Genomic DNA, 14,591 nt, shown 5'->3' with positions numbered 1-14,591 from the left:
GCCGGAGCACGGCGGAGCCGCCGTGCTGGAATTACGAAATTGGCCGAGTAAGCCCTGGGTCTGATTTTTGGGTTATTTGGGATATGTGTAGGTACCATAAATGCATTTCAGTTCCAGAAAAAAAATTCAGGGAACCTAAGGACCGCTCATAGGCGCAGTGACAATCTATTTTTCGGCGTCAAATCAAGTAAGGACCCCTCACCCTACTTCCTATCATAGAATTAAAGTTCAAATAAATGGTAATACTGTATTCTATACAAATTAAATAGATATGCATAATTACTTACGGTTGCTAATGGAGCCCGAACCAGACATTATTCTCTGTCGATTCCTGTTTGATTTATTTTACAGTTTAAATGCATTATGGTATCTGATTTATCTATTATATGTTTTTAAATGCATGTATCACTGCTTACTTCACTACTGTTTAATTTTAGAAATCTAAAGATATGCTTGCTTTGTTGGATGCACGTTACTTGTTTATGTATTCATGTTTGAGTTGGTAACGGAGACTAAGGATAAATAGGAATGGGATATGATTTTATAATTGGATAATATGACAGTCTCACTAGATATCCTGAGAGATAGTGGATGGACCGGGTTCATAGAGAACCATACCGTGAACGTTGTCTTATACCAGACGGGGTATGGAGACTTGGTCATTTGGCGCTCATACCGGACGGGGTATGGGGAAGATCCGCTTCACCTTCATACAGGACAGGGTATTGAGGTTTATTGTTTTGGCGCTCATACCGGACGGGGTATGGGGACGACCCTGGAATTAAGATTGTTAAGGAGAATGGTTCACATGTAGCGGAGACCCCTATGGATCCCTATGGATTCTAGTAGGTTGGTGAGGACGAGCAACCCGGGATGGTTCATTTCGGGAAGACGTTGACAAGATATTTGAGATGCTGGAGAGACTCATTGCTTCCCATCAGGGTCGAAAAGAGAGAAGGGAGCTACCCGACCCTCCCACGTCGCCACAAGTTGAGCCACCACTGCAACGAGAGGATCCCGAGCCACCCCTGTACGAGCCTGCTCCTCCATAGTACCACTCTGTGCCACCGCCGTAGTATAATCTGGTGCCTCAGCCACAGTATTGCCCGACATCGCAACAGTATAATCCAGTGCCCCCATCATATCAGCAAGTACCACCACTGGGCCCCCCAGTCTATCTTCAGCCTAGTCCAGTCCCTCTTCTGTGGGACTCACCTCCTTCCATGATTGACCCATACTACATAGAGAGATACATGAGATTGAACCCATCTACTTTTGCAGGGGAATCATCTTCTAAAGATGCCTAGTACTGGTTAGCGGAGATGGAAAAGGCCTTCAAGACCCTAGGAGTGACCCCCGAGTAGAGGGTCACCCTTGCTACCTACATGCTGGTGGGAGAAGCAGACCACTGGTGGGAACTCAAACAGACCACCCTGCCTGTTCTAATTACTTGGGAACAGTTCCTAACAGCATTTCATGCAGAATACCTCCCAGAGCATATATGATATTTAAAGGAGATAGAGTTTGTCCAGTTGGTCCAGAGGAACATGACGGTGTCAAAATATGCTCGTAAGTTCCTAGAGTTGGGCCGATACTCCCTTGAGACATTGATGGATGAGGGCAGGAAGGCTAGGAGGTTCCAGTGGGGCCTCCGCCCAGAGATCAAGCAGCACTTATTTGTACTGGAGCTCAAGACTTACTCGACCGTTCTGGCCAAGGCACAGTTAGTGGAGAGGAGCCTCCACACCCTCCCTCAGTCAGTAGGGAACCACAGACCCTCAGCTCCACCCCGCAGACCAGCACCTACTGTGCATGTCCAACAGAATAAGAGCCCAGACCGGTGATCCAGGCTCCCCCTCAAGCTCCAGTGGCAGGACGTGGTAAGATCTGTCAGCATTACGGCAGGGATCACGGGGACTGACCATACTACCGTCTCAACAACACCTGTCGCATATGTGGTAGTACCCAACACTATGCAAGAGAGTGCCCAAGGAACCAGAATCAGGGAAGACCTTCTATTTAGGGCAGAGCTTACAACCTTACCCAGCAGGATGCCGAAGCCGACCCAGACGTGGTACAAGGTATGTACACTATATGTAACCATCTTGCTCATATTTTGATTGACACTGGTGCATCGCATTTATTTGTTTCACCTATTTTTGCATTCAAATTTAATGTATTACCTGATAAACTTGATTCAATATTATTTGTGTCTACTGCTGGGGGTGAAACACTATTGGGAGAAGTTGTCTACAGGGCTTGTGCTGTGAAGATAGTAAATAAAAAACTGAGTGTAGACCTAATAGAATTAGACACGGAGGATTTTGATGTAATTTTAGGGATGAATTGGCTAGCGGCGTATCACGCCACCGTAGATTGCTTTAGCAAGAAGGTTGTATTTAATTCTCCTAATGAAGAGTCATTTACAAATTAATAAAATCATTTAGTACTTATTCCTTGATGGCAAGTTTTCTTATTTGTTGAGTACCTTAACCTTGCTATTTTCTTTAACTAGGCAAACCCAAGAAAGAGAATTGTATTCAAGAGATTCTGGTAGTGTGAGAATTTCCAGATGTATTTCCGAATGAAATACCCGGACTGCCAGTGGACAAAAAAGTCGAGTTCACTATAGATATACAGCCAGACACCTACCCTATTTTGGTTGTTCTTACCGCATGAGCTGCGTTGAGATGGAGGAGCTGAGGAAACAGATCACTGAATTACAAGACAATGGTTTTATCAAACATAGAGTGTCTCCTTGGGGTGCTGGAGTCACTTTTGACAGGAAGGGAGATGGAACGTTGAGACTATGTATTGATTACAGAGGATTGAACAGGGTCACAATCAAGAATAAGTATCCCACTCTCAGGATTGATGACCTCTTCAATCAGTTACAGGGTGCGATCTACCTCGGGTTGGCCGTTTCAGTCGAATTCGGCCAAATTTGCATTGGTTCCTATGATAAAACACCCCTAGGGCCCTCGGAGGGCCGAAAAAAAACCAAAAACCAAAACTTACCGGCGGCGGGGCTCTCAAGTGCGGCGGCTCCTCCGGCTCGAGTCACGATTTGGTGTTTTGCTATGCTTAACCTGTAGAAAAAGGAACGGTGGTCACAATGGTGTAAAAATTACATCGAACGGGAATCGGGAAGGGCCTCATCGGAGGCAAAAATTGAGAAAACTCACGACGGCGCCGCTGGACTTCGACGGTGTTTTTCAGCCAATTGGCCAGTGTTTTGGCTCTGATTTGGCCACAGGTGAGTTTAGAATCGAAATCTGAGCCAAGGGGAGAATTTTTACCTCGTTTGGCAGCCGAAAGGTGCTCCGATGCAGCGGCGGGTGGCGGCGGTCAGTTCTCCGGTGGCTGGGCTGTCTTCTCCGGCGAGGGCTCTGGCGGCTAGGGTTAGGGTTTGGGTGTGGATGAGATTATTTATAATCTTCCACTTTTAATATGAGCCATTCATCGTGATTTAATCTGGATCTTCCGATCGCGATTAAATATGAAATGAATTTGGGCCGTTCATCGCGATGCAATCTGGGCCGTCCGTACACGTGCAATCTGGGCCGTCTGTACACGTGCAATCTGGGCCGTCCGTATGCACTTTTAATATAGGCCATCCGTGTGCGCGGGAACGGATCTCAGCCGTTCAATCGTGCGCACGAGGATCACCCACGTGGCCTCTTGCGTCAGTGTCTCTGCCACGCGGCGTGTCCTGGTTGGCCGGGGCTGCTGACCGAGCTACTGACGTGGCGCAAATTTTTTAAATTACGTTTTGACCATTGATTTTCAATTTTCTTTTCAAAAACATCCCAAGAACCAAAATTTTCATCTTTTTTCTCAAAATTATTTTCAATTAAACCTCAAAAATAATTATCCCTTATTATTATTATTATTATTTTTATTTCTACTTAATTAAATTAAACTAAATTATAAACATATATTATTACATAATAAATTATTATATTCATCTAAAATTTACAAAAAAATTTAAAATACAATAAAATAATATTAATAAAAATAATAATAATTTGGGGTGTTACAACTCTCCCCCCCTTAAAGAAATTTGGTCCCTCAAATTTATCTCTTGCTCTTGATCGAACAAATGGGGATACTGAGTTCTAAAGTCTGATTTTAGCTCCCAGGTAGCCTCCATTGGCGCGTGGTTCTGCCACACGACCTTTACAAAGGATATTTCCCGATTGCGGAGTATACTGCTCTTTCGGTCCGCAATGCCGACTGGTACTTCCTCATAAGATAAGTCCTCCTAGAGTGGGATGGGTTCATGAGCCAAGATATGAGAGGGGTCCGGGTTGTACTTACGTAGCATAGATACATGGAACACATTGTGGACATTGGAAATCTCTGGAGGTAGTGCTATTCTGTAGGCGACAGTACTAATCCTGTCCAAAACTTCGGATGGTCCAATGAATCGGGGGTTTAGTTTTCCCCTCCTGCCAAACCTACTAATTCCCTTGAAATGAGTGACCTTGAGGAACACCAGGTCGCCTTTCTCAAAGGCTAAATCTCTCCTCTGGGTGTCCGCATAACTTTTCTGCCTCCTCTGAGCCGTCTGAATGTTCTTTATGATTTTAACTATTTTAGATGTGGTCTCCTCTACCAGCTCCAGGCCGAACAATTTTTTTATCGCCCACTTCTTCCCAATAAATCGGCGATCTGCATGGGCGCCCATATAACGCCTCATACGGAGCCATGCCAATGCTCGCTCGGTACCTGTTGTTGTAGGCAAATTCTATCAGGAGTAGATGGTCGTCCCAATGGCCCCTAGAGTCAAGGACACAAGCTCGGAGCATATCCTCAAGTTTATGGATTGTCCTTTCTGATTGTCTATCAGTCTGAGAGTGGAAGGCAGTACTGAGAGACAACTTTGTCCCCATGGCTTGCTGAAAGCTACTCCAAAACCGAGAAGTGAACCTGAGGTCCTTGTCGGGTACCACGGTCACTAGGACTCCATACAATCTGACTATTTTATGGATATACATTTTTACCAACTTGTCCAAGGGATCGGTTATCCTGATGGCTAAGAAGTGGGAAGACTTGGTAAGCCGGTCAACAATTACCCAGATGGCATCATGTCCCGAGCGTGCTTTGGGTAACCCTGTTACGAAGTCCATGGTGATATGTTCCCACTTCCACTCTGGGATCAGTAAAGGCTGAAGTAACCCGCCTGGGCGCTAATGCTCTGCCTTGACCTGCTGACATACCAATCATTTAGATATAAAGTCAGCTACGTCTCTCTTCATCTCATTCCACCAAAATCAGGGTCGATGCCTTGGTACATTTTGGTGCTTCCGGGATGCATGGTAAATTTCGAGCTATGGGCCTCTGTCATGATGTCTCTCTTTAACTCACTGTCGTCTTGGACACACTCCCTGTTTTGGAATTGGAGTAATCCATCGGCAGAGACTCGAAATCCTGAGCTCACTCCCTGCTCTGCATCAATCTTGTGGGCTACTAGGACGGGGTCGACTGACTGGGCTTCCCTTATCCTCTGGATTAACTAAGGCTGGACGGTCAGATGGCCCAAACATGTGACTTTCTTCAAGTCCTGAAGTCTAACCTGTTGTGTGGTCCCAATTTGCTTGCACTCTGAGACCATCATATGGGCTAAGATACCTGCACTTTTCCTGCTGAGAGCATCTGCCACCACGTTACCCTTACCCGAATGGTACAAGATATCATAATCATAGTCTTTAAAGAGTTCCATCCACCTTCTCTAACGCATGTTGAGATCTTTTTGAGTGAATATGTATTTCAAACTCTTATGATCGGTATAGATCTGAAAGATCTCTCCGTATAAATAATGGCGCCAGGTTTTTAAGGCGTGTATGATTGCGGCAAGCTCCAAGTCATAGGTGGGATAATTCTTCTCATGATTCTTTAACTGTCTGGATCCATAAACTATGACCTTCCCATGCTGCATTAGAACACAACCCAAGCCTAGATAGGAGGCATCACTATAAACTGTATATCCCCCTGATCCACTTGGTAAAGCCAGCACGGGTGCAGTGGTTAGCCGCTTCTTTAATTTTGAAAAACTTCTTTCACAATTCTCATTCCACTCAAACTTGGCATTCTTCTTTGCGAATCGGGTTAGTGGAGCCGCTAGACTGGAAAATCCTTCAACGAACCTGCAGTAATAGCCCGCCATTCTCAGAAAGCTACAGATTTCCTTAACTGATGTCAATTTCTCCTAGTCGCGCACAACTTGAACCTTTTTGGGATTCATTGATACTTCATCCTTTGATATGATGTGTCCTAGGAATGCGGTCTTCTCAAGGCAGAATCCGCACTTACTCAACTTTGCATACAACTTCTTTCTTTTAAGGACCTGCAGAACTTAGGCTAGATGGTGAGCATGTTCTTCTCTGGTTTTTGAGTAGACCAAGATGTCATCGATGAACATGATAATAAATTGATCTAGAAATTATCTAAAAACTCTGTTCATCAGATCTATAAAGATGGTTGGGGTGTTGGTTAGCCTAAATGGCATGACCAGGAACTCATAGTGTCCGTACCTGGTTTGAAAGGCCGTCTTGGGGATGTCTTCTGTTCTTATTTTCACCTGATGGTAACCTGATCGCAGATCAATTTTGGAGAAGACCTGCACACCCTGCAGCTGATCGAAGAGGTCATCAATTCTGGCAAGGGGATATTTGTTCTTGATCGTGACCTTGTTCAATCATATGTAATCAATACACAGTCTCAACGTTCCATCTCCCTTCTTGGAAAAAGTGACTCTGGCACCCCAAGGGGATACACTATGTCTTATAAAAATATTGTCTTGCAATTCAGTGATCTGTTTCCTCAGCTCTTCTATCTCAACGCGGCTTATGCGATAAGGAGCAACCGAAATGGGCTGGGTGCATGGTTGTAGGTCTATGGTAAACTTGACTTCCCTATCCACTGACAGTCCGGATAATTTGTTCGGAAACACATCTGGAAAGTCTCGGACTACCGAAATCTCTTGAATACAGTTCTCTTTCTTGGGCTTGCCTAGTTAGAGAAAATAGCAAGGTTAAGGTACTTGAAAATTAAGAAAATTTGCTATTAAAAAAAAAGTACTAAATGATTTTATTAATTTATAAATGGCTCCTCATTATGAGGATTAAATACAACCTTCTTGCTAAAGCAATCTATGGTGGCGTGATACGCCGCTAGCCAATTTATCCCTAAAATTACATCAAAATCTCCCGTGTCTAACCCTATTAGGTCTACACTCAGTTTTCTATTTGCTATCTCCACGGCACAAGCCCTATAGACAACTTCTCCCAATAGTGTTTCACCCCCAACAGTAGACACAAATAACATTGAATCAAGTTTATCAGGTAATACATTAAATTTGGATGCAACAACATATGAAACAAATGAATGCGATGCACCAGTGTCAAATAAAACATGAGCAATATGGTTACAGATTGTGTACATATCCTGTACCACGTCCGGGTCGGCATCGGCATCCTGCTGTGTGAGGTTGTAAACCCTACCTTGAATAGGAGGTCTTCTTTAATTCTGGTTCCTCGGGCACTCTCTCGCATAGTGTTGGGTACTACCACATATGCGGCATGTGTTGTTGAGGTGGTAGCATGGTCAGTCCCCATGACCCTTGCTGCAGTGCTGACAGATCTTACCACGTGCTGCCTCTGGAGCCTGAGGGGGAGCCTGGATCACCGGTCTGAGCCTCTTATTCTGTTGGACATGTGCTGTAGGTGCTGGTCTGCGGGGTGGAGCTGAGGGTCTGTGATTCTCTGCTGACTGAGGGAGGGTGTGGAGGCTCCTCTCCACAATCTGTGTCTTTGCCAGAACAGTTGAGTATGTCTCGAGCTCCAGTACAAATAAGTATTGCTTGATCTCTGGGCGGAGGCCCCATTGGAACCTCCTAGCCTTCCTGCCCTCATCCATTAACGTCTTAGGGGAGTATCGGCCCAGCTCTAAGAACTTACGAGCATATTCCGACACCGTCATGTTTTTTTGGACCAACTGGACAAACTCCATCTCCTTTAGATGTCGGATGTGCTTGGGGAGGTACTCCACATGAAAGGCTTCTAAGAACTGCTCCCAAGTAACTGGAGTAGGCAGGGTGGTCTGCTTGAGCTCCCGCCAACGATCTGCTTCTCCCACCAACATGTGGTTCGAGATCCTCTCACTGTAGGGGCAGCTCAACTTGTGGTAGTGGGGGAGGGTTAAGTAGCTCCCTTCTCTCCTCTCGACCTTGCTGGGCAGCAATGAGTCTTTCCAGCATGTCAAATATTCTGTACACATCTTCCCGAAGCGAACCATCTTGGGCTGCTCGGTTTAGTGGGGGTCTTTCTCTCCTCATCTTTCTGCACTTGTATTTCACAAGGAAAGGTTGAGTAATGATTCATTGGTTTGGTATTTCTCTATGTATTATTGTGTAAGGGACGAGTCCGAGAAACGCGGCTCTGATACCAACTGTAACGACCCTAGAAATTAAAAAGGAAATGTATATATTATTTTTGAGTGCGGAAGCAAAATAAAAAGTTCTGATTAATATTTCTTACACAATAACCGAAACGTACTAACAATATGAAAGAATAAGTTAACTAAAGGAAATATTATAAATGAAATGCTATAAGAAAAACTATAAAATATTTAGACATCTACTCGCCGTCTTCCTGCGGAATGGGCTCGGGAACCAAGTCCTCATGATATGAAATGGTTAAGTAAGGAATGAGCTATACTAACCCAGTAAAGACGTCACACTATATCACTGTCACAGAAGTAAAGGTTGATAGAAAAACAAAAACGACCAATGGAGCACAATTTTTAAGTAAATTTATTTATCACTAATAAAATCATTTACCGTCCACTTACCTCGGTGAGATTTATGAAAACGACCCATAGAAACAATAACATCAAAGATATCATGAATTCATACATATTCTGTAATATAGCACATGTCATACTTTTATTTTTCAATCATCAAACAATAATTTCCCTCTTTTATCAGCCTACCAGTATCCATGGGGATCCACAGGGGTCCCCGCTACAGTGAACCATTAACTTTAACAATTTAATTCTAAGGCCGTCCCATACCCCGTCCAGTATGAGCGCCAAAATATTTAAAGTCTCCATACCCCGTCCAGTATGAGACAACGTTCTCGGTAGGGTTCCTTATGGATCCAATCCGTCCACCATCTCCTAGGATATCTAGTGAGGCTGTCAACTTATCCATTTATCAATTCATATACCCTTTACTATTCTTTTTTTAGTTTTCTATTTCTCACATAAACGTGAACACTTAAACAAGTAACGTGCATTCAACGAGGCAAGCATACATTAAATCCACGAAACCAAGCAGCAGTGAAGTAAACAGTGATTCATGCATCCGAAATCATAAAATAAATAAGCCACATACCGTAACGCATTTAAAACTGTAAAATAAATAAAACAGGAACTGACCGAAAAATATATTAGATTCGGGCTCCATCAGCAACCTTAATTAATTATACATATCTATTAATTGCAAAATTACGATATTTCCATTCAATTGAACTTTAATTCCGCGATAGGAAATAGAGTGAGGGATCCTTACTTGATTTGAAGTCTAAAACCGATTTTTCACTGCACCTACGAGTAGTCCCTAAATTCCCTGAATTTTTTTTTGGAACTGAAACGCATTTACAGTACTTGCACATGTCCCCAAATAACTCAAAATCAGACCCAGGGCCTACTCAATCAATTTCAGAATTCCAGCACGACGGCTCCGCCATGCTTCAGCGACGGCGATCCACCTCAGGTTGGCCGTTTTCGGCCTTTTTTGGCCGAATTCGGCCAAACTTGCATTGGTTCTTGTGATAAAACACCCCTAGGGCCCTCGGTGGGCCGAAAAAAAGACCGAAAACTGAAACTTACCGGCGGTGGGGCTCTCCAGTGTGGCGGCTCCTCCGGCTCGAGTCACGATTTGGTATTTTTCTCCGATCAACCTGTAGAGGAAGGAAAGTTAGTCACAATGGTGTAAAAATTACATCGAACGGGAATCGAAAAGGGCCTCATTGGAGGCAAAAATCGAGAAAACCCGCGGCGGCACTGCTAGGCTTCGGCGGTGTTTTCTGGCCAATTGGCTGGTGTTTTAGCTTTGATTTGGCCACATGTGGGTTTAGAATCGAAATCTGAGCCAAAGGGAGAATTTTTACCTCGTTTGGCGGTCGAAAGGTGCTCCGTTGCGGCGGCGGGTGGCGGTGGTCGGTTTTCCGGTGGCTGGGCTATCTTCTCCGACGAGGGCTCTGGCGGCTAGGGTTAGGGTTAGGGTGTGGATGGAATTATTTATAACCTTCCGCTTTTAATCTGAGCTGTCCATCGCGATTTAATTTGGGCTGTCTGATTGCGATTAAATAGGAAATGAATCTGGGTCGTTCATCGCGATGCAATCAGGGCCGTCCGTGCGTGATTCAATCTGGACCGTCCGTACGCGTGCAATCTGGGACGTCTGTACGCGCTTTTGATATGTGCCGTTCGTGTGCACAGGAACGGATCTCAGCTGTTCGATCGCGTGCATGTGGATCGCCCACATGGCTACCTTCTGCATGGCCTCTTGCGTTAGCGTCTCTGCCACGCGGCGTGTCCTGGTTGGCTGGGGCTGCTGACGTGGTGCAAGTTTTCTAAATCGTATTTTGACCATCGGTTTTCGATTTTCTTTTTAAAAACACCATCAGAATCCAAATTTTCACCCATTTTTCCCAAAATTGTTTTCAATTAAACCCTAAAAATAATTTTATCCCTTATTATTATTATTATTATTATTTCTACTTAATTAAATTAAACTAAATTATAAACATATATTATATTCATCTAAAATTTACAAAAAAATTTAAAATACAATAAAATAATATTAATAAAAATAATAATAATTTGGGGTGTTACAGTTAAAGAGTCATGAAAAAAATTATCCCACCTATGACTTAGAGCTTGCCGCAATCGTATACGCCTTGAAGACTTGGCGCCATTATTTATATGGAGAGACTTTTCATATCTATACCGATCACAAGAGTTTAAAACACATATTCACTCAGAAGGATCTCAACATACGTCAGAGAAGGTGGATAAAACTTCTTAAGGACTATGATTGTGATATCTTGTACCATTCGGGTAAGGGCAACGTGGTAGCCGATGCACTCAGCAGAAAAAGTGCAGGTATCTTAACCCACTTGATGGTATCAGAGTGCAGACAAATTGGGGCCACACAACAGGTTCGACTCAAGGACTTGAGGAGAGTCACATGTTTGGGCTATTTGACTGTCCAGCCTGAGTTAATCCAGAGGATAAGGGAAACTCAGTCAGCTGATCCTGCCTAGTAGCCCTCAAGAACAATACAGAATAGGGAGTTAGCTCAGAATTCTGAGTCTCTGCCGATGGGTTACTCCGATTTTATGACAGGGTATGTGTTTCAAGTGACAGTGAGTTAAAGAAAGACATCATGACAGAGGCCCATAGCTCAAAGTTTGTCATGCATCCTGGAAGCACTAAAATGTACCAAAGCATGCGATCCCGGTTTTGGTGGAATGGGATGAAAAGAGACATAGCTGACTTTGTGTCTAAATGCTTGGTATGTCAGCAGGTTAAGGCAGAGCATCAACGCCCAATTAGATTACTTAAGCCTTTACTGATCCCAGAGTGGAAGTGGGAACATATCACCATGGACTTCGTGCTAATGCACGCTCAGGACATGATGTCATCTGGGTAATTGTTGACCAGCTTACCAAGTCTTCCCACTTCTTAGCCATCAGGATGACCGATCCCTTGGACAAGTTGGCAAGAATGTATATCCGAGAAATAGTCAAATTGTATGGAGTCCTAGTGACAGTGGTGTCCGATAGGGACTCCAAGTTCACTTCTTGGTTTTGGAATAGGTTTCAGCAAGCCATGGGAACGAAGCTGTCCCTCAATACTACCTTCCATCCTTAGACTGATGGACAATCAGAAAGGACAATCCGTACACTTGAGGATATGCTCTGAGCTTGTGTCCTTGACTCTAGGGGCCATTGGGACGACCATCTACCCCTGATAGAGTTTGCCTACAACAACAGTTACCAAGCAAGCATTGGCATGGCTCCGTATGAAGCGTTATATGGGCGCCCATGCAAATCACTGATTTGTTGGGAAGAAACAGGTGATTGAAAATTGTTCGGCCTAGAGCTGGTAGAAGAGACTACATCCAAGATAGTTAAGATCAGAAGGAACATTCAGATGGTTCAGAGCAGGCAGAAGAGTTATATGGACACCCAGATGAGAGATTTAGCTTTTGAGAAAGGCGATCGGGTGTTCCTTAAGGTCACTCCTTTCAAGGGAATTAGTAGGTTCGGCAGGAGGAGAAAAATGAACTCCCGATTTATTGGACCATTTGAAGTCTTAGACAGGATTGATACCTACGACTACAGACTAACACTGCTTCTAGAGCTTTCCAAGGTCCACAATGTGTTTTATGTGTCCATGCTACACAAGTACAACCCGAACCCCTCTCATATCTTGGCCCACGAACCTCTCCCACTCCAGGAGGACTTATCCTACGAGGAAGTACCAGTCGGCATTACGGATCAAAAGGGCAGATTACTCTGCAATCAGAAAGTATCATTTGTAAATATCGTATGGCAGAACCACACACTAAAGGAGGCTACATGGGAGCTAGAATCAGACTTTAGAACCCAGTACCCCCAGTTATTCGATCGAGAGTAAGAGGCTAATTTGAAGGACCAAATTTCTTTTAAGGAGGGGAGAGTTGTAACACCCAATTATTTTTTTGTTATTTTTATTATTATTATTTTATTTTATTCTATATAAATATAAATAAGTATTAATAGAATTTAATTTATTTTATTTTATTTTAATGGAGATAATAATAATAAGGGGTAAAAAATTATTTAAGGATTTAATTAAAAATAATTTTAGGAAAAATTAGTGAAAATTTGGGTTATGGGAGTATTTTTGAAAGAAAAATCGGAAATCAGAGGTCAAAATATAATTTAAAAAAATTATGACAAGTCAGCTACCCGGTCAGCAGCCCCGGCCAACCAGGACGCGCCAGGTGGCAGAGACGCTGATGCGGGAGGTCACGCGGAAGAGAGCCACGTGGGTGATATGCGCGCGCGCGATCAAATGGCTGAGATCCGTTCCCGCGCGCACAGACATCCCAGATCAAAAACGCGCACGAATGGTCCAGATTGCATCGTGCACGGATGACCCAGGTTGAATCGCGCATGGACGGCCCAGATTGAATCGTGATGAACAGTTCAGATTCATTCCGTATTTAATCGCGATCGGACAGTTCAGATTAAAAGCGATGGACGACGCAAATCAAAAGCAGATGTGTATAAATAACCTCATTCGCACCCAAACCCTAACCCTAGCCGCCAGAGCCCCTCGCCGAAAAAGACAGCCCAGCCGCCGAGGAGCCGACCGCCGCCACCCACCGCCGTACCGGATTAATTTCCAGCTGCCAAACGAGGTAAAAATTCTACTATTTGCTTAGAATTTGATTCTAAACCCACCTGTGGCCAAATCGGACCGAAAGCACCGACCAATTGGCTAGAAAACGCTGTCGAAACTCAGCAACGCCGTCGCAGGGTGTTTCAGTTTTCGCCTCCGATGAGGCCCTTCCCGATTCCCGTTCGATGTGATTTTTTCACCGTTGCGATCACCGTTTCCTCCTCTACAAGTTGACCGGAGCAAAACACCCAACCACTGGTGAGTTTCAGTTTTTCACATTTTTTCGACCCACCAAGGGCCCTAAGTCTATTTTCTTACAGGAACCGATGCAAGTTTAGCTGAATTCGGTCGAAAACAGCCAACCCAAGGCGAATCATCGCCGTGCCAGAATTCTAAAATTGGTCGAGTAGGCCCTGGGTCTGATTTTTGGGTCATTTGGGACATGTGTAGGTACCGTAAACGCATTTCAGTTCCAAAAAAAAAATTCAGGGAACCTAGGAATTGCCCGTAGGCGTAGTGAAAATATAGTTTTCGGTGTCAAATCAAGTAAGGACCCCTCACCCTGCTTCCTATCATGGAATTAAAGTTCGAATAAATGGTAATACTGTATTCTGTACAAATTAAATAAATATATATAATTAATTACGGTTGCTAATGGAGCCCGAACCGGACATTATTCTCTGTCGATTCCTGTTTGATTTATTTTACAGTTTAAATGCATTATGGTATCTGGTTTATCTATTCTATGGTTTTAAATGCATGTATCACTGCTTACTTCACTACTGTTTGATTTTGAGAATCTAAAGATATGTTTGCTTTGTTGGATGCACGTTACTTATTTATATATTCATGTTTGAGTTGGTAACGGAGACTAAGGACAAATAGGAATGGGATGTGATTTGATAATTGGATAAGATGACAGCCTCACTAGATATCCTGGAAGATGGTAGACATACTCGGTTCATAGGAAACCCTACCGTGAACGTTGTCTCATACCGAACGAGGTATGGAGACTTTGTCATTTGGCGCTCATACCGAATGGGGTATGGGAACGGCCCGCTTCACTCTCATACCGGACAGGGTATTGAGGTTTATTGTTTTGGTGCTCATACTGGACGGGGTATGGGGAC

The sequence above is a fragment of the Carica papaya genome, chromosome 4 (assembly GCF_054855325.1).
Source record: "Carica papaya isolate Zhongbai chromosome 4, ASM5485532v1, whole genome shotgun sequence".
In the NCBI taxonomy this organism is placed as follows: domain Eukaryota; kingdom Viridiplantae; phylum Streptophyta; class Magnoliopsida; order Brassicales; family Caricaceae; genus Carica; species Carica papaya.
This window is presented reverse-complemented; position numbering follows the sequence as displayed.